This window comes from Heloderma suspectum, chromosome 5, assembly GCF_057233095.1.
Source record: "Heloderma suspectum isolate Gila_16-S chromosome 5, 16-S_ref, whole genome shotgun sequence".
Classification (NCBI taxonomy): Eukaryota; Metazoa; Chordata; class Lepidosauria; order Squamata; family Helodermatidae; genus Heloderma; species Heloderma suspectum.
In genome coordinates, this window is record NC_139462.1 from 31892674 (window position 1) to 31913145 (window position 20472).

Consider the following 20472-nt stretch of genomic DNA (forward strand, 5'->3'; position numbering starts at 1 on the left):
AAATCTGGCACTCTATGGAAGTATTTTTTTAAATGAGAGTGGAATTACATGGGAGATTCTTAGCCCATGTCTTGACATTTGGCATGACACTCCTGCAAGCGGGAGCCGATGATGGGGAGTGTCAGCAGGACAATGACAAACATCATGATGGCATGACAAGAGGGAAGTGTTGCTGCATGCTATAGAGTGGGAGCACTTGACACAGTGATGGAATTCTTAGCAACATCCCCACGTTTACTGTGATATGTAGTTCAATCTTGATTTCCATAAAATAATAAATGTGGAAAATATTTCATCAAGACATCTATGTGGATTTTCCAGGAAAGTTCTTGAGTATGTTATTAGTCTGCTGTTGGAGATTTTCTGAAAAATCCACAGGAGAGTTAAGAAAGGTAGAATGCAAAGTATTATGGATGCATATCACCCCCTGGATGGATACAGACCACAAGTTGTGGGATCAGTGGCCACAAACAAGCCTGTTCATTGCAACACTATGTTTAAAACTGAAACGAAATGAATGCAATTGAGATAGTACTTTTATGGTCAACTGACAAAACGTTCACAAAAGGGGATTCTAGGGAATAAAAGGACCGCTTCTAAGAGTGCGTAACCAGAGTCAGTTATTTACTTAGCTTTATATTTTTTAAGGAAAGCCCCTTACTCTCTTCCTCTTGAGGAAATAAATGATTCCAAGCCCACCCTAAAGAAATGGACACATAAACAGACACACAAAAACACACACTCAACAAGGTGAAGCAAGGGATGCCATTTTCAACATACAAACAGTGAAGAAATATTCAGAGTACCTGGAAAACAGCAAATACTGGGAAGCTTTTTTGAAGTTTTGAGCGCTAAATACAGAAAGGGGGGAATAAAGCCTTTGAAAAGAAAACTAAAAACAGACAATAGTTTGAAGTGCTATCTGAAAACAATGCAGATAGGCAAAGCAGATAAATATCCTTTACTAATCCAACTTACATTGGTAACAAGTCTGCAAACATCTAGGCTTTTCTTGGTCTAATAAAATGTTTTACGTTGACTCACGGTATTATGTTGATCCACAGCCTTGAGGAATTCCACAACAGTAATAAATATTAACCTAAGTGTCTATAGACAAATTTCCAGTACAGCTACTACAGTACATGGAAAAGTGTAACTACTGCCACATACCATTCTTACTGTGGAAATCTCGCTCTCGGAAACCATTTCCATCAAGAATAGGGTTTAGTAAAAAGCATTCCACAGATAGTCACTATTTCCCATACAACAAACAGTTATTTCCACTTGGGGAAATAGAATATGACTGTAAGGGGGGAAAAACATACCCCTGGTGCTATTCTCTTACTTGCCTATGATATTAGCCATAATTAGATAATAATTCGGTGCAATGGAAACACAAGCTTAAAGTCCCAGCTTGCTTATTCATCAATTGAGTGGTTTGGGGCTAATCATTTCTCTGCTTCTCTTTCTTATCTGTAGCATGGAGATAATAATGGAACAACACTACCCAGGATCATGAGGATAAAGATGGCTGTAAAAATTCTTTGTGCACATATGTAAGCCTTGTATATTAATACTTAGCATCATTAACCATAAATGGTCTCTATTCATCAGTCATTGTCTGGGAGCAAAAAGCTAGAGAGGCTGGACAGAGTAAAAAATAATTAGGCAGAAAGAATAAAAATAATTAGGAAAGAACAGTGAAAGAATGGTGTAGCTACTTATATGCCAAGAAAAACTTTCCAAGAAAAATGAAATTTAAGGATGAAAGAAAGTTGGCTTGACCAATTAACACAAGCAGGAAACATATGAAAAAGATGAACCATCCTGGTAGCTCCATTGTGACATTTTTGCTGGTCTTGGACAGCATAGATTCCCCACGCAAGTGGGAAATAAGAGAGAAATGGGGATGAGAAAGGAACAAAATTAATGTAAGGAGATGGAGTAAGATTTGTGTGAGCATATGCGTGTGTGTGTATATATGTATATATATATATATATATATATATACACACACACACACACATATGCACGCTCACTACTTGAAATTATTAAAGTGCATTTCAACCCTTATCTTTTACCCCCCAAGCAACCAGACAAATGGAGAACCACAGTCCAAAAGATAAGCTTTCAAGTGTGCCCTGTTGAGGCATTTCCCCCGCCCCACCTGCAATTACATTTGTGTGACAGGGAGAGAACGATCATGTTTATTGGCCCAACCCTTCTGTCATGTTCACCCAGCTCCAAGTTTGCTCTCTGCCATGTTCGCTCGGTTTCATCATTCTCCATGCCTCAGAGAGTGAATGTCTGCAGTAGGCAGCCTGCTCTACTCATGAAGGCTCCTCATCACATGATTTAGAAACCAGTATGATCACCATGTATGGCTGTGAGAGCTGGACTATAAGGAAGGCTGAGCGCTGAAGAATTGATGCTTTCAAACTGTGGTGCTAGAGAAGACTCTTACACGTCCCCTGGACTGCAAGGAGGTCAAATCAGTCCATCCTAAAGGAAAACAACCCTGACTGCTCATTGGAAGGACAGATACTGAAGCTGAAGCTCAAATATGTTGGCCACCTAATGCTAAGAGAAAACTCTCTGGAAAAGACCCTGATGCTGGGAAAGATTGAAGGCAAAAGGAGAAGGAGATGGCAGAGGATGAGATGGCTAGATAGCATCACCAATGCAATGAATATGAACTTGAGCACACTCTGGGAGAGAGCAGAGGACAGGAAGGCCTGGCGTGCTATGGCCCATGGGGTCGGACATGACTTAATGACTGAACAACAACAATGATCACCATTCTAAATTGCAGGGGGAGTCTTGATGTGCATAGCAGACTTCGTGAAGCAGAGATTACCCCTCCAACACATGGAGGATGACAGAGCTGAGCAACAGGAAGATGACCAAGTCCCACTTTCCCTCTCAGGCAAATCTAATCTCATGAGAAGTGAATGTCTTAACAGGGCTAGAACTGGAACTGAAATCAAGGCATTTCAGTCCAATTGTTCTTGTTTTACTGAACTGCGTGTACAATACATCTTGTGTGTTGTACATGCAGCAACTTTTTGGACAATCTTTTTTCAATGTCAAACTTATGAGTAAATGGCAAAGCAAGCACTTTGTCATTCCTGCCTGGCAAAAGTAACCAAGTGCCTTCTCAGCCATTTTCCATCAGGTCCAGCTGTCCCTTTGGAAACTCAGGAGGGCCACTTTGCACAGCTGGCAACTGGTGGACTTCCTCAGTCACCAAACTCCATAGTGGACTCCCTGTAAGTCCTCTTAACACAAATACCAATCCCTTTACAAATCTCCCCGGCTCTGAGTTAGCAAATGTGTTACAAAAACTGGGATAATGGGGTGAGATACAGACTAAGTGCAATCTTTAGAACACCTTTATTTAGATAAAATGCTATTAGTTTCAATCCATTCACACTTGTCACATTCACTCAAATAGGTACCAATGTTAGAGCAATGGCACCTGGTGGCGAATCATATATTCAGAAGCAGGAGGGGTGTTAGCATGCTCGCTGCTTCTCTGGTATTCATGTCTTCCTCAGAGTTCTACGGGTTTCAGTGTATCTTATATACCCTTTTCCTAAGACTTTACATGATGTGAAAAACATGTTCTTTGACTACGTGTTGTAGTTGTACATTATTTGGGCTCATCTTGTTTCTTTTGGAAACTCTTCTTTCTGATGTTGAAGGACGTCACCTTTTCCTTAGAAATTTGTACGGCCTTCGTTCCACCTGTCAAAAACGTGCCTGAATTATTGAGTTTGGGTCTTATCTTATCTGGAATCTTCTGTCCAGTGTTTTTCCTCAAACTTGGCTATTTGCCTACATCTTGTTCACATTCTGCAATCAGCTTTATAATTCCACACAGCTGTGCATGTACACAGACCTGTTTTTTTCAATTCTTCAGCCTTTTCTTTCTGGTCCTGTTTCTTCAGGTAACTTTGCTCCATTCAAACCTCAGGAACCCATTCATCCAAAAGGGAACCATTATATGACAAATGAGGGTGGGACATTCATACTTCTCAGAGGGGCATATTGGGCTCTGGACATTACAGCAGCTGATTTCTAGCTAAAAGTATTCAAGAAGTTGTTTGACTGGGAGCCAGGTTATTGAGTGAGTCAAGTGCTTTATGTTATGCTAAACACTATGATTTTAATTTAGACGAGGCTTTAGAAATAACAGAGAACTTGATCAATCATCCACCCGCCAGACATCCAACTGAAAAAATTTAATTCAACACCCAAACCAAATACAAATAAATATGAATTATTTGAAGCCAAATACAAATAGATATAAACACTAGTCATCACACACATCCTATTAGTCATATATCACAATGCCATCTGTATTGAGTTCCATGGTGAAGGGGCTCTATTTCTCAAGATGAGCCCATAAACATCCATTTTTGCCTATGCCTGAGTAACAATGCAAGCAAATGCTTTGCATATAAATATATACAGTCCATCTAATTCATACAAACAATTTAGCTACTCCTTTCTCAAAGCCTTGTTCTACAGGTAGCAGCTTTTAAAGATTAATAATATACAGAATACAGACACTTTACAAATTCTTGGAAGGGTAATTTACTATAAGAAAAGAAATGAAAAGAAATATGTGCATGCTTAGTGAGTCTTGGGTCTCCACTGCCATATGGTATCACAGCATAAGATGAATATAAAATACAATTAAACTACTGTAGAGCTAATAGGGTAATTTATTTCATAAAATGAATATTAACATTCACACATGTGAAATCATGCAAAAGATTTCAATAGATACAACACCTCAGTTAGCAATAACTACCAAGTCCTTCTGCTCTGCAGTAGCCCTTTTATAGTCACCATGTCTTTTTAAGCTAGTAGCACTAGGACTACAATTACCCTACAATGGAATTTCATTTGGTCCTAACCAAATTCTAGGACTCTAATGATCTGTTAAAATGAAGTTTTAATACAATTGCTTTCTTTGATGGGCAAAGAATTACTTTAATTCAAGGCAACAGATGCAGGATGGGTAATGAAGTGAAATAGTTTGAACATGCAAGTTTTGAGGGTATGGGGATAGTCTAGGAGTAATCACACAGTGGGGTCTGGCATGATGCTTTTTAAGTGAAAACTGATAAAAACAGCATGAGTGACATAATGTTTCTGAAATTTGAAAAATAGCCAAAATAAGCTCATAAGGGCTACTTTTAACCTGACACATATATCAGTCTTATTGCCCCATTAGCACAGCAAATGAGGAAGCAACGTATAGGAATGCACTGGGGATTGTTGTATTTTAGAACAATCTGTTACAATTGGAATTTTCTCAAACCATGTGGGGATTGATTCACATGTTAATGATTAGTTGAACTCTTAAGTCCTTTGGTTAGGCTAAGACTAGTCAGCTCTGAGCCCTGAAAGGATAGGGCCATCATTCAGTGGCAGAGCACATGATTTGAATGCAGAAGGGTCTCACATTCAGCTGCTAGCATCTCCAGGTAAAAGGATCTCAGGTAGCAGAGTTGGGAAAGACTTCTCTTTGAGACCTTGAAGAGCCCTGGCACTTGAATTACATAGCATTCAACTAGGTAGAACAATAATCTGATTTAGTATAACACAGTTTCATTAATGCCTTTGTTGCCTCTCCTTCCTTCCAACATTTTTTGTTGTCTTCTATAGTATAGAATCTATACATTTCTCTGCCATCCTCCCTTAGTTCTCAGAAGGCAAGGCACCAAACTCATTATTTCCACTAAAGGGATATTCAGATGAACTACAATGCCCATCAACCACTAGACTCTTCCAGATTTGCTCAATTTTCTTTCCTTTAATCCGTTTTTTTAATTATCATTAGCATATTGAGAAAATGAATTCACATTTCAGCTGAACAGTTATGTGATGTGATGTGCTCTAGTTAGACCCGTGTACAACCTTGCACACATTCTAACGAGACTCACACACCCGCTTATAACGAAAGATTCCACTTATAAGGAATCTTTAGACATTGACAATAGAGTGTCTATGGCTAAGAAGGAGATTCCCACCCAAAGAGATTCACACTCAAGACACTGTTGGAGAGGATAACGCCACAATGGCACATTTATTGTGGTTTATAAATATTCAAATGCACAAGCTAGTTTGCAAGAATTAGCTGAACAAATGGATTTAAGACTTAAGACCAATTGGGGATGCTCCAGCCTCCACCAAGTTATGTTTTGGTGGGGAAATTAGCTGCATTCTTGGTGAAGCTGAGCTCCAGGCCGGGAAGTAGTTTTCAAGACTGTGGGAAGGAGTATTCCTGAGGCCTGAAGCCTACACACACACACACACACGGGGGGGGGGGGCGGGGTAGGGTTTTGTTGTTTATTTGGTCAGTCGCTTCCGACTATTCATGACTTCATGGACCAGCCTCCGCCAGAGCTTCCTGTCGGCCATCGCCACCCCCAGCTCCCCCAAGGTCGAGTCCATCACCTCCAGAATACCATCCATCCATCTTGCCCTTGGTCGGCCCCTCTTCCTTTTGCCAAGGATTATGTGGCCAAAGTACTTCAGTTTTGCCTTTCATATCCTTCCCTCAAGTGAGCAGTCTGGCTTTATTTCCTGGAGTATGGACTGGTTTGATCTTCTTGCAGTCCAAGGCACTCTCAGAATTTTCCTCCAGCACCACAGTTCAAAAGCATCTATCCTCCTTTGCTCAGCCTTCCTTATGGTCCAGCTCTCACAGCCATAGGTTACTACGGGGAATACCATTGCTTTAACTATGCAGACCTTTGTTGTCAGTGTGATGTCTCTGCTCAACTATTTTATCAAGATTTGTCATTGCTGTCCTCCCAAGAAGTAAACGTCTTCTGATTTCCTGGCTACAGTCAGCATCTGCAGTAATCTTTGCACCTAGAAAGACAAAGTCTGTCACTGCCTCCACGTTTTCTCCCTCTATTTGCTAGTTATCAATCAAGCTGGTTGCCATAATCTTGGTTTTTTTGAGGTTGAACTGCAACCCAGCTTTTGCACTTTCTTCTTTCACCTTCGTCATGAGGTTCCTCAGCTCCTCCTCGCTTTCAGCCATCAAAGTGGTATCATCTGCATATCGGAGATTGTTAATGTTTCTTCCAGCGATTTTAACTCCAGCCTTGGCTTCATCAAGCCCAGCACGTCGCATGATGTGTTCTGCATACAGGTTGAATAGGTAGGGTGAGAGTATACAACCCTGCCGTACTCCTTACCCAATCTTAAACCAGTCCGTTGTTCCGTGGTCTGTTCTTACCGTTGCTACTTGGTCATTATACAGATTCCTCAGGAGGCAGACAAAATGACTTGGTATCCCCATACCACCAAGAACTTGCCACAATTTGTGATGATCCACACAGTCAAAGGCTTTAGAAGAGTCAATAAAACAGAAATAGGTGTTTTTCTGAAACTCCCTGGCTTTCTCCATTATCCAGCAGATATTGGCAATTTGGTCTCTAGTTCCTCTGCCTTTTCTAAACCCAGCTTGTACATCTGGCAATTCTCGTTCCATGAATTGCTGGAGTCTACCTTGCAAGATCTTGAGCATTACCTTACTGGCATGTGAAATAAGTGCCACTGTTCGATAGTTTGAACATTCTTTGGTGCGTCCCTTTTTTGGTATGGGGATATAAGTTGATTTTTTCCCAATCTGTTGGCCATTCTTGTGTTTTCCAAATTTGCTGGCATATGGCATGCATCACCTTGACAGCATCATCTTGCAGATTTTAAACAGTTCAGCTGGGATACCGTCGTCTCCTGCTGCCTTGTTATTAGCAATGCTTCTTAAGGCCCATTCAACCTCACTCTTCAGGATATCTGGCTCTAGCTCACTGACCACACCGTCAAATCTATCCCCGATATTATTATCCTTGCTATACAGATCTTCTGTATATTCTTGCCACCTTTTCTTGATCTCTTCTGCTTCTGTTAGGTCCTTGCCATCTTTGTGTTTGATCATACCCATTTTTGCCTGGAATTTACCTCCGATGTTTCTAATTTTCTGGAAGAGGTCTCTTGTCCTTCCTGTTCTATTATCTTCTTCCGCTTCCGTGCATTGCTTGTTTAAAAATAATTCCTTATCTCTTCTGGCTAACCTCTGGAATTTTGCATTTAATTGGGCATATCTCCCCCTATCACTGTTGCCGTTTGCTTTCCTTCTTTCTTGGGCTGCTTCCAGTGTCTCAGAAGACAGCCATCTTGCCTTCTTGGTTTTCATTTTCTTTGGGACGTTTTTTGTTGCTGCCTCCTGAACAATGTTGTGAACTTCTGACCATAATTCTTCCAGGACCCTATCTACTAAATCTAGTCCCTTAAATCTATTCTTCACCTCCACTGCATATTCATGAGGAATATTAGTGAGCTCATATCTAACTGATCTGTGGGTCTTCCCTATTCTCTTGAGTCTGATTCTAAATTGTGCAGTAAGAAGTTTGTGATCTGAACTACAATCAGCTCCAGGTCTTGTTTTTACCAACTGCATAGATGTCCGCCACCTTTGGCTACAAAGGATGTAGTCAAACTGATTTCGGTGTTGACCGTCTGGTGAAGTCCATGTATAAAGTCGTCTCTTAGGTTGTTGGAAGAGAGTGTTTGTTATGCACAGTGAGTTGTCTTGGCAAAATTCTATCAGCCTATGTCCCACTTCATTTTGTTCTCCCAGACCATGCTTGCCTGTAATTCCAGGTGTCGTTTGACTACCCACCTTAGCATTCCAGTCTCCTGTAATGAAAGTAACATCTTTTTTTGGCATACTATCCAGTAGGTGCTGCAGATCCTCATAGAACTGATCTACTTCTGCTTCTTCAGCATCTGTGGTTGGGGCGTATATTTGGATCACTGTGATGTTAAATGGCTTACCCTGAATTCGAATTGAGATCATCTGTCATTTTTGGGATTGTATCCAAGCACTGCTTTAGCCACTTTATTATTAATTACGAAGGCTACTCCATTTCTTCTGTGGTCCTCTTGTCCACAGTAGTAGATCTGGTGGTCATTTGATGTGAAGTGGCCCATTCCGGTCCATTTCAGTTCACTGACACCCAAAATGTCTATATTTAATCTTGACATCTCCCCAGTAACCACATCCAATTTGCCCTGGCTCATAGATCTTACATTCCAGGTTCCTATGGTGTGTTGATCTTTAGAACATCGGATTCGTTGTTCACCACCAGCACCATCGGCTGCTAGCCGTCCTTTCGGCTTTGAGCTAGCTACGTCATCACATCTGGGGCTAGTTGAACTTATCCTCTGTTCCTCCCCAGTAGCATTTTGACCATCTTCCGACCTGGGAGTCCCATCTTCCAATAGTATACCGACATACCTCTCGTTCCACTGATCCATTTAGTTTTCATGGCAAGAATACTGGGGTGGGTTGCCGTTTCCTTCCCCAGGGATCGTGTTTAGTCTGACCTCTCTGCCATGACCTTCCCGTCTTGGGTATCCCTTCACGGTTTAGCTCATGATGTCATTGGGAGGGGGGAGGCTACAATTTCTACAAAGAACCTCTACAAGCAATATACCTTTCCTTGGGCTGAAGCCCTTTCCTGCAGACAGAAACTAGTACACGTTGCAATTCCTGGTCTCAGGTGAAGAGGAAGGAGAGCAGAGAGCCTTGACTAGGGGAGGCGAAGCACCCATTGTTGGCGCCTTGCTCTGGCAAGCAAGGAGATTAGCGATTTCAGTGGTTTCAGCCTGGAGCCTTTCCTCTGGGAAGAGAAACTCTGAGGGATTTCAGCAGCAGTGTGGCAACATACCCCTGGAGGGGTTAGGCACCTAGTGATTTCAGCAGCATGGCCCAACCTCTGGGAAGAGGGGGACTCGGGACTGCCCCAACCTGAGGCTTCTTATACAGTTCAGAGGAAGACAATGACATCACAACTCTGATGAGCCAGACACTGCTCACAGGCACTGAAAATGGTGCTGCTTGCTTTGGGAGAAAGACTGAGTTGGCCTTCCATCCCGTACAAGAAAAGAGGGTGCTTGAGGATGATGGCTGTACTTGCCAAAAACAAAAATCTTACTTGCTATCTCTTATTCACTTAATAAAAGATGTCCTTGCATCTTAATGACTGTCTTAAAGACAGGTGTCAAGACTGGAGTTCAACAATAGCATATTGCAGATGGTTGACTAGGTAACTTACCAGATATCACTCCTGCTATTCAGCACATTCATGTTTTGCTGAATTTTGACCCCCACCTTTGCCTTTGGGGAATGCATTTTAAGACGTCCATTAGAAACTGAATTGCTTGATCTAGTCTTGCATGTTGCTCTCAACCCCATTCCTGTGCCTTTCTCCCACCTTTGCTGAGGCTGGGGATGAAGATGCCTGGCTTTGTGGCTGTGTCTCAAAATGGAGTCAGTACTGTTCACTCAAAAGAGAGCTACTTCATAACAGTTATATGGACTTGGAGCCAGTTCACATGCAATGGCAAACCATAATTTAGCTTTATGTGCATGAGCCTTAGGCCTCAAATCTCTTCCTCCTGTACAGCTGCAAACAGATCCGAAGCATCAATTTCCTTTTTCAACTAACTGCAGTTTGTTATTTCTGAACCTGGAACTATGGTTACTGTTAACTCTGGTTTATTGAAACAAGCCAGGATCATGATGACAAACCACAAGCAGTGGAAACTGAAAGCAAATGCATCCAATCTCTGCTCAGCTGTGCCAGAGAAAGAGAAGGGAGAGGAGAGTGAACAAGCTTGAAGCTCATGCATGTAAATGCAACACAATCTTATGCCAAAACAGTTAAAAGCTTAGACAGTCTCAAGAAGACATGTTGTTACATGATCTGTGTTAGTTAACGTATTACAAGAATTCAAATGGGTAAGAACGTTTTCCTAAGCCTCATAGCTGCACAGAGGATTTTTGCCCTAAACGCAGCAGGGGGAACCTCCCATCCCCACATGCTGCAGTACCAACAACATTGCGCACACACCTGCAAAATAGGAAAATCAAAGCTATAGTTACATGCTATACATTCAGTGCAATGTGTAGTTTGGCCCTCAGTCTCCAGCACACTTTCCCATAAGCACAGAACATTATGGTCAGGCTTGGATAAAAAGCTTGCAAAAAAGAATAAATGGGCAGCAGAGGTCAGATTACAGACTTCATTTATCTGCAATCAAACTATTAATTAGGCAGCACCACTTCAATTTATCAAGTTGTTTATTTACTAATAAATTAATAATAACGGTATTATTAATGAAAAACTGCAGTTAGTTAGGCTGCTGATGGTGAAGATCAGTAGCCAAACTAGATTTAACTGTGACTGATCAATTTGTTTAAACAAAAATCTACTTCAATCACGTAAAAAGTAGGGATGTACGAATTCCTTACCTTGTTCTGTGTGGGGTCATTCGCGGCAGGGGGGAGGCGCTCCATTCCTCCCCCCCAAAATTCTCCCTGGCCAGCTCTGCTCCGCGGCAACTCCGCAGCTTGAGATTGATAGGCATATGGTCAAGGAACACCTAATTACTTGGAATGACTTTAAATCTCCAGGGCCAGATGAACAGCATCCTAGAGTAATAAAGGAACTGGCAGAAGAACTCTCAGAACCGCTGTCTATTCTCTTTGAGAAATAGAGGAGGATGAGTGAAGTGCCAAATGACTGGAAGAGGACTAATGTTGTCCCTATCTTCCAAAAGGGCAACAAGGAGGAACCTGGGAACTACAGACCAGTCAGTCTGACATCAATCCCTGGGAAAATTCTGGAGCAGATTATACAGCAATCAGTCTGTAAGCACCTTGAAAGCAATACAGTGATAACTAGGGATGGCAGAGAATTTCTCCACAAATCTCGGGAAGGCCGGATGCCAACGCATTCGGCCCCCCGAAATTGTTGGTGAAATTCTCCGCCACCCCCCCGGGATGGGACTTACCTCCCTCGAATGTCCCTCTCGGCGGCGGGTCCCGGCGGGAGTTCAGCGGCGGTTAGTCAGGGGCAGGGGCGGCGGCCGGTCTTCCGACCGGCTGCCGCCGCCGCCATTACAAAATAAAGTAAAAAAAAAAAAACCACCCGTGATAGGCTACGTAACGATTTACGTAGCCTATCATGGCTAGATTTCCAAAGTCAGCCGTGATAGCCTACGTAAATCGTTACTTAGCCTATCACGGGTGACTCTGAAAAAAAAAAGCGCGTATGCAAATGGCGGCACCCATGGGCTCCGCCATTTGCCTTCCTTATTTGGTCCCAGTAGTTTACGTAAAGATTTACGTAGACTACAGCGAAAATAAGGGCAACGCAAATAGCGTTGCCCTTATTTTCGCCATAGTCTACGTAAATCTTTACGTAGACTACCGGGACCAAATAAGGAACGCAAATGGCGGCGCCCATGGGCGCCGCCATTTGCATACATGCTTTTTTTTTTTTTTTTCCAAAGTCACCCGTGATAGGCTATGTAACGATTTACGTAGCCTATCACGGCTGACTTTGGAAATCTAGCCGTGATAGGCTACGTAAATCGTTACGTAGCTTATCACAGGTGTTTGTTTGTTTTTCCACTTTTTTATTTCGCGGCCGGGGAGACGGGGTGCTTCTCCCCGGCCTGAATTTCAGCGGGGCGAGGCAGGGCGCCTCCCCCCCCCGGCCTGAATTTCAGCCAGGCAAGGCAGGGCACCTCCCCCCCGGCCTGAGCTTTGGGGGGAGAACCGAAGCGCCTCCCCCCCACCGCGAAGCAAGCTGCGGGACCAGGAAAGTGCCTTTCGTACATCCCTAGTGATAACTCAAAGCCAAGAACAAATCCTGCCAGACGAATCTGATCTCATTTTTTGATCAGGTAACCTCCCTTGTGGACTGTGGGAATGCTGTGGGCAGAATATACTTTGACTTCAGCAAAGCTTTTGACAAAGTGCCCCATGATATCCTGATGAGCAAACTAGCTCAAAGTGGGCTGGATGAAACAACGATCAGGTGGATCCATAGTTGGCTACAGAAAGAGTGCTTAGCAATGGGATATTCTTAAAATGTGGAGGGGTAACGAGTGGGGTACCGCAGAGCTCAGTCCTGGGCACAGTGCTCTTCAACATTTGTATTAATGACTTGGAGGAGGAGGTGCAGGGAATGCTGAACAAATTTGCAGATGACACAAAATTGGGCAGGATAGCTAATACCCTGGAAGACAGAAACAAAGTGATCTTGACAGACTGGAGTGCTGGGCAGAAAACAACAGAATGAAATTTAATAGGAATAAATGCCAAGTTCTGCAACTAGGAAAAAGAAACCAAAAGCACAGTTCCAAGATGGGCAATACCTGGCTCAACAATACTACAAGCGAGAAGGATCTTGGAATTGTTGTCGATCACAAGCTGAATATGAGCCAACAATGTGATGTGGCTGCAAAAAAGGCAAATGCTATTTTGGGCTGCATTAATGGAAGTATAGCTTCCAAATCCCAGAAAGTACTCGTTCCCCTCTACTCAGCACTGCTTAGGCCTCATCTGGAGTACTGTGTCCAGTTCTGGGTGCCACACTTGAAGAAGGATGCAGACAAACTGGAGAGCATCTCTTGATGCTCTCCCTCAAGAGATGTACGGAACAGTGTGTGGATCTCTCAATGTTCCATCATGGGAAAGAGCTCTACCTTAATCTACCACTCTCCTGACCTGGGGGCTAGTTCAAGTCATTTCCCCCTGGAGATAGAGGTTGGCAAAAGGAGACAGCTGTCTTATAGCCCATCAGTAACTCTCCTTCATCCACTCCATTGTGCTCTCCTTTGATGTTCATCCTTGCCTTGCCATCATACTTGCCCATCCTTCCATCCCTCTACCAAGGTTTGCCAGCCTCATATTTCACTTTTGTGTCAGCCTGCAACTCGAAGGCACCACCCAGTGATGTCATTTTTTGGACGCTGCTATCTGCAACCATACTGGGTAGATGTCTCATTGGAGCAGGGCTTAGTGATGAGTGGGTGGTCCTGAAGCTCCCAGCTAGAATTCCCAAAGGAAAAAACATATTGAGCAAAAAGGCATCCAAGCCAATAAACCTTCTCAAGTTGTGTCCAAGTTCCAATATACTTGGAACAATGCTGCTCCATAACTGCTATGTCGTTCCATGAACTTTTAAGAACATCTGGCAATATTGTTAAACATTCAGCAAGTTTGCATAATACAAGCAATACTCTTCCCCTTGGGAGGAATACTTCTTGTTGTATAAATGTGCTGTAAAGCTTATCCATATGGACAGGGTTTGGTTTTGTTTTTTAAAAAAGACATTCCTGGGGTGATGTGAGAGCGACCATGAAATAGATGAATGAAGTAGAAATGTTCGGTCCACGCACATATAAAGGGGGCTCATGATGCCCCAGAGGGTGCCAGGGTAAAGGGAGATCCAAGATTTCAGGTGGCAAAAAACACTGTTCCTGACATTGATTTACACAAATCCTAAAATATAATTTATCCAATTTTCTCTGAAAAATATGAGAGTTTTTGCTCCATGGAGTATTAAGTATTTGACATTCATTTTCAGAAAAATATTTTTGTGAATTAAGACTAAAATCTACTACAGATTGCTGTGTAAGGCATAAACTGATGGAATAAGTATGGGAAAACTGCCCTGTTGACAGAACTTCTATTTTCTCATTTCTAATCTCCCCCACTACATTACCTATTAAAGTTAGTGATACAGTGACACCCTTACTTCTGATACAGATCTACAGTGCCCCCTAGAGCATCTGGTCAGTTGACACCCTGCTAGGCAACCTGGATAGTTGTATCTAGCCTTATCTCACTTCTTTGTCCTCCAAAATGCAAACAAAACCTTAATCCCTTTTCTTGAATAGGTTGACTGGTTCTAACCACCTTGGGCTTTTGGGTTGTAAGCTACCATCATTAAGAAGGTGGGTCCAGCCACTAGGTAATTTTCTGATTTGCTGTCTAGACCACTGACATCAGAAATGGAGGCTAATGCGGTATTAACCAACCAACCATCAGTCTCTGCAAAGGGGCTGCCTTTTTCTGAGCAGAGAACCCCATTAAAAAAGATCCCCTCGGTCCTTACAGAGCTCTCCTATATACCATCTAACTTGAAGCCAGATGCGCTCTCTCTCTCTCTCTCTCAGACCATCCTCTCTACAATAAACTTGGCATATGCTCAAGGACCCAAGACTGTACTCAAGTAGATGATGTGACTAGATAAGTTAGACTGACTTTTTGATTTTTATTTGGAATTCTGTGTATGTGTGTGATGGTTGCCTTCCCTGGTTTTTTTCCCCGTGTTTCTCTTTTTTCTTAAATAAACTCCTTTTTTATTTGGATATTCAGCAGGGTTGTTTTAAAAAGGGGTTTCTCCTGTGAAAGACCACATGGTTACAAAGCTACCACTTGTGCTTTTAAGATTTTTTAAAGGGTTTTGGGAAGTGTTTTGTTTCTGGGCTTTGGGAAGGAAAATCCAAAGCACCTTTCCTTTTTCTTTTTTCCTAGGGCTAGAATGAAGGGAAGGGGCCTTGGCAATAGAACTCAGAAACTCCCCAAGCAGCTGGACAGACTAGGGTGTGACAGGAGAGTCATCCTGACTGGTGACAGCCTATCAGAAATTGTTTTCCTGGGTAACTCCTGTAGGGAAGGGGTCCACCAGGAGGAAATACTATCCCTGCTCTTGGTCTCTTAATAGCTTGTGATGGGGAAAATTCAAAAGCTGATGACCTACTGAGCTGAATTTCCAATATCATGGTTAGGACATGGGGTTGTTGTAAAAACTGAAGGTGATGCCTCAAATATTCCTTTCCTTACACTCCTAGTTAGAGTATCACATTAGTTACTGCATAGGATCCAATTAGAAATTCACAAATATATTTGTAATGATAAAGCACCTAGGATTAAGGCATAGCTATTACAAAATCATCCCTCTCAAGAAGAACTATCTGTGGACCAATGTTAAATATTATGCCACAGTTATGGCAGTATTAGTAGTGTTTTCACATTTTCCAAGGGTTCACCACCTTGGGCAGTGGAACAATTGGGAAAGGATACTCCATTAGCAGGTTGGATTTGGTAAGACCAGAAGGCTGAAACGAATGAGATCAGAGGTGCAGTACTGAAGGTATGGGATGTACAAATAGAGCTTAGCCCAGATATGTCTCCCTTAGCATCAATAATAGGGGTGATTTTCAGAAAGCAGGGGGAAGAAGGACATTTTGACATTTGGGTTAGGAGTAGCATTATTTGATTTCTTGATTTTACCCCTTAAGAATCTATTGTTTCATACACTCAGTTTATTCAGAGACTTAGTAATATTCAATTACGATAATTGATTATGAGTTCTAAGTTATTTTCAAAGTATGATATGAGAAGTTAATATCAGTATATTCTCAAAGGGAGTGAGAGACAGGGATGGATGGACTCATCTCCGCCCACTCGTCAATCACTCGCCGAGCCTCCTCCTCCACTCACCCCCACTTGCTGTGCCATGCAAGCTCTTGGAGGGCTCAGCGAGCAGCCACAAGCCCTGCAAGGCTGGCCATCCCTGTAGTGAGCCGCGATTATGCACAAAATGGCAGGCTCCCCTGCTGTCAACGACAGCCTCCCCTGAACACGGTAACATGCGAGCCCGCTATAGTGAAGGAACAAAATGACAGGCTTCCCAGATCGCTACTTTGATAAAGCACAAGTGCACATCTGTGTACTGGCAAAGTAAAGAGTGGAGGGAAAGACCCCTGTTTGGAACTCTGAAAATGTGCACATTCAAAAATGCACAAAAGTGCAAAGCAAAAATAAAAAATTAAGAGGAACAGAGACAACTGCCAAATAGGGGGAAATGAGGGGGATGGGGGGGAATGTTCACTTTTCCATGAAAAAGCAGAACGGTGCAGTTAACCACTACAGAATTTGGAGGTTCCCCATGAGGGGTCCTCACCTGTGCAATTTTGACCCATTCCAGCAAACTGTCAGGGAGTTATAGCTCCCACCCCCTTTTCCCTTATGTGCACTTTTCAAGCTGTGAAGTAACACAAGCATAAGAGAAGCATGATCCTTCTCTGACACATGTGTTACTTCAGAGCTTCCTTGATGCTCCAAAGTAACACATGCATCAGAGATGGATCATGATTCCCTGATATGTGCAGCCTCAACACAGCAAAATTAGACAAGCAACAAAGAAGCAGCAAAGTTACACCAGCAAAGATGACATGATCAGCCATCATTCTGTAAAAGAGGTCTTATGCAGAACAGGGAACAGCTGCCATTTTGCACATAATCACAGCTCTCTACAGGGACGGGCAGCTCTGCAATGCTAGTTGGTCACTCAGCGAGAACTCCACTCAGTCTCACAGCGAGCAGCAGAGGCAGCCCAGCGAGTCCATTGGACTCCTCCCCCTTCCCAAACTCCCAGATCATCCCTAGTAAGAGATCTAATCACCCCAGGACAGCAACAGAGCCTGTTATCTGGGATTTCTAGTATGCTAAAGGAAGCAGATGGTAAAAGTCGATCTATCAAGGAAAAATGGAAAGATAATTTAATCTCACTATCAATGGGATCTTCTCAAACTGGGGGGAGGTAACGAGCAGGGTACTGCAGGGCTCAGTCCTGGGCCCAGTGCTCTTCAACATTTGTATTAATGACTTGGAGGAGGAGGTGCGGGGAATGCTGAACTAATTTGTAGATGACACAAAATTGGGTGGGATAGCGAATTCCCTGGAAGACAGAAACAAAATTCAAAGTGATCTTGAAAGACTGGAGTGCTGGGCAGAAAACAACAGAATAAAATGTGATAGACAATACAAGATAAGCAATATTTGGCTCAACAATACTACAAGCGAGAAGGATCTTGGAATTGTTGTCCATCACAAGCTGAATGTGATGTGGCTGCAAAAAAGGCAAACGCTATTTTGGGCTGCATTAATAGAAGCCCCGGGAAGTACTCATTCCCCTCTATTCAGCACTGGTTAGGCCTCATCTGGAGTTCTGTGTCCAGTTCTGGGTGCCACACTTTAAGAAGGACACAGACAACCTGGAGAGGGTTCAGAGGAGGGCAACAAAGATGATCATGGGACTGGAATCAAAGCCCTATGAGGAGACACTGAAAGAACTGGGCATGTTTAGCCTTGAGAATACTAAAGGGAGATATGATAGTGCTCTTAAAATACTTGAAAGGTTGACACAGAGAGGAAGGCCAGGATCTCTTCTCAATCATCCCAGAATGCAGGACACGGAATAATGGGCTCAAGTTACAGGAAGCCAGATTCCAGCTGAACATCAGGAAAAACTTCCTGACTGTTAGAGCAATATGACAGTGGAACCAATTACCTAGGGAGGTGGTGGGCTCTCCCACACTGGAGGCGTTCAAGATGAAGCTGGACAGCCACTAGTCAGGGATGCTTTGATTTGGATTCCTGCATTGAGCAGGGGGTTAGACTCGATGGTCTTATAGGCCCCTTCCAACCCTACTATTCTATGGTTCTAAGATACTCAATGCTAATATATTTTCAAATAATCACAAAGGCTTGTATTGGATGATATCTCTAAGAACGACATTTATAAGATATTATATAGGTGGTATTATACTAGGTTAAGATGGTAAAAAGTGTATCCAAATGTCTCAGGTCTATGTTTCTGATGTGGAAGAGGTATGGTTGCTCATTATCTGTATTGAGACCAGTGCTTTTTAACTTGTTCATAAATAATCTGGATAATAAATAGCCAGGTTTGCTGGTGACACTGAATTATTTAGGGTGCTTAAAACAAAAAGGGATTGTGAAGAGCTTGAAAAGGGTCTCTTCAGACTTGGAGGATGGGCATTAAAATAGCAAATTAAGTTCACGGTAAGCAAGTGTCAATTGATGCATATTGGGGCAAAACCTCTCCAACTTGCTGATGGGTTCCAAGCTGGTAGTGACTGACCAAAAAAGAGGTCTTGTAGTTATTGTCAGGATTCCCTTAGCCCCCACTTCACTTCACACCCAAATATACACAGACGAGAGGCTTCAGTCTACAGCTTTTAATCCATTACTTCACCGGGTCATACAGATGCAAATTCTCAGAGACTCTCCGTCTACAAGGAATGCTTTCAGGGGATTCAAATGGAATTTATGAGAGTTGCCCACCATTTGAAGAGGGAGGTGGTCTCGCTAGCCTAACTTAAAGGGGGGGGGGTCCCTCTCTTGTCATGAGGCCTCTAAGCGCAGCTTTTCACGCAAAGGCCAATTGGGTAGACCGTCTAAGTTCCACTCCGCCTTCTCTCTCTTTGCTCTGCGCCTGCGCCTGGCATCTATTAGGTCATCCTCCTGTTTGCTGCCTCTCACAGGGTGGGTGAGGAGGGACCCTCAAGCTCAGCCATCTGGACATTTGTAACCTGAGAAGCAAGCCTACTCATATCTGGACTAGCCTGGGAAAACATCTCCCCCATGTCTGATGGTTCTCCTTCAGAATCTGAACTGGTATCCCACTCCCTGCACTCAGAAACACCCCTGACAGTTATGGTGGATAGCTCGATGAAAATGTCAATCCGGTGTGTGGCTACTATGAAAAAGGCAAAGACCATGTTGGGTATCATTAGAAGAAGAATAAAACTGCCAATATCCTACTGCATGGTGTACAAAATAATGCATGATGTGGAGAAAGTGGACAGAGAGATGTTTTTCTCTGTCTCATATAATACTAGATCCTGGGTGTCATCCCATGAAACTGAATGGTGGGAGATTCCAGAAAGATAAGTACTTCTTCACACAGCACATAGTTAAACTATGGAATTTACAACTATAAGAATTCACTTTTGATGGCTTTAAGAGAGGATTAGACAAATTCATGGAGGATAAAGCTATCAGTGGCTACTAGCCATGATGGCTATATGCTACCTCCAGTATCAGAGACAGTATGGCTCTGTATACCATGAGGAACTTGAGCAGGAGGGTGGTATTGCACTCATGTTCTACTTGTGGGCTTCCCACAGGCACTGGTTGGCCACTGCATGAACAGAACGCTGGACTAGATAAGGCTTTGGGCTGTTTCAGCATGGCTGTTGATATATTTAACTATCAGCCATGATAGTCTGACAAAACCACAAAGACTCTGGATTTGTTAAAGCTAATACTATCTTTTGATGCACAAAATGCTTCTTTTGTATAATGGAGAATTCAACAAAGCATAAACACTTATGCAATTTAAACTGCTGGTTGGTTCAATAAAGGATTTCATATCACCGAATCTAGGTCTCTGTCTCCACAGATCCTACATGGCCACCAACAGTTTGAACAATATATCAAGTCAATGAACTGCCTTTTGCTCTTGAATTATTTGACATTTGCTCCCACAGATTCGGTTTCCAGTATAACATCTTATCATTCTAAATTTGATTGCTTACACAAGAGAGGAACTGTTGCCTTTCAATCCAAGTTTGCATGAGGACTAAGATGCAAAGTGTAATTAACGCCTCTCTTAAATAGCCTCAATTAAACACCTGCCTCTCAGTTACATACCATAGGGAAGGCAGATGCTTATCTAATTAACACAGCTCTTAGCTGGAGAAATATGG

The 20472-nt window shown here is 42.7% G+C and overlaps 1 protein-coding gene across 3 annotated transcripts in view; it reads right to left on the reverse strand.

Annotated features, from left to right (window-relative positions):
- STPG2 (sperm tail PG-rich repeat containing 2) overlaps positions 1-20472 on the reverse strand; it is a 337064-nt gene that overhangs the window by 238787 nt on the left and 77805 nt on the right. The window lies entirely within an intron of this gene.